Consider the following 1,485-nt stretch of genomic DNA (forward strand, 5'->3'; position numbering starts at 1 on the left):
GAACGTCGTGACCCTCTTAGAATGTCATGACCCTTTTAGAACGTCGTGACCCCCTTTTAACGTCGTGACCCTCTTAGAACGTCGACCTCATTTAGAACGTCGTGACCTTTTAGAACGTCGTGACCTCTAGAACGGCGACCCCCTCTAGAATGTCATGACCCTTTTAGAATGTCATGACCCCTTTAGAACGTCATGACCTTTTAGAACGTCGTGACCCTTTAAACGTCGACCCCTTTTAGAATGTCATGACCCCTTTTAGAACGTCTGACTCTCTTTAACGTCGTGACCCTTTAGAACGTCGACCCCTTTAAACGTCTGACCCTTTTAACGTCATGACCCCTTTTAGAACGTCATGACCTTTTAGAATGTCATGACCTTTTGAACGTCATGTCCCTTTTAGAACGTCGTGACCCCTTTAAAACGTCGTGACCTCTTTTAGAATGTCATGACCCCTTTTGAACGTCGTGACTCCTTTTTAACGTCGTGACCCCTTTAGAACGTCGTGACCCCTTTTTAAACGTCGTGACCCCTTTTTAACGTCGTGACCCCTTTAGAACGTCAGACTTTAGAATGTCATGACCCCTTTAGAACGTCATGTCCCCTTTTAGAACGTCGTGACCCCTTTAAACGTCGTGACTTTTAGAATGTCATGACCCCTTTAGAACGTCATGTCCCTTTTAGAACGTCGTGACCCTTTTAACGTCGTGACCCTTTTAGAACGTCATGACCCCTTTAAACGTCGTGACCCTTTAAACGTCGTGACCCCTTTTAGAATGTCATGACCCTTTTAGAACGTCATGTCCCCTTTTAGAACGTCGTGACCTCTTTAGAACTTCATGACCCCTTTTAAACGTCGTGACCCTTTAGAAATGTCATGACCCTTTTTAGAACGTCGTCCCCTTTAGAATGTCGTGACCCCTTTTAGAACGTCATGTCCCCTTTTTAGAACGTCGTGACCCTTTTAGAACGTCATGACCCCTTTAAACGTCGTGACCCCTTTAAACGTCGTGACCCCTTTAGAATGTCATGACCCCTTTTAGAACGTCATGTCCCCTTTTAGAACGTCGTGACCTCTTTAAACGTCATGTCCCCTTTTAGAACGTCGCGAGCCCCTTTTAGAACGTCGTGACCCCTTTAAACGTCGTGACCCTTTTAAACGTCGTCACCCCTTTCAGAACGTCGTGACCCCTTTTAAACGTCGTGACCCCTTTAGAATGTCGAGCCCTTTTTAGAACGTCGTGACCTCTTTTAACGTCATGACCCTTTTAAACGTCATGACCCCTTTAAACGTCGTGACCCTTTTAGAATGTCATGACCCTTTTTAGAATGTCATGACCCCTTTTAGAACGTCGTGACCTCTTTTTAGAACGTCATGACCTTTCAGAACGTCGTGACCTTTAGAATGTTGACCCCTTTTTAGAACGTCGTGACTCTTTAACGTCGTGACCCCTTTAGAACGTCGTGACCCCTTTAACGTCGTGACCC

The sequence above is a fragment of the Homarus americanus genome, unplaced genomic scaffold (genome assembly GCF_018991925.1).
Source record: "Homarus americanus isolate GMGI-L3 unplaced genomic scaffold, GMGI_Hamer_2.0 scaffold32347, whole genome shotgun sequence".
NCBI classification, from domain to species: Eukaryota; Metazoa; Arthropoda; class Malacostraca; order Decapoda; family Nephropidae; genus Homarus; species Homarus americanus.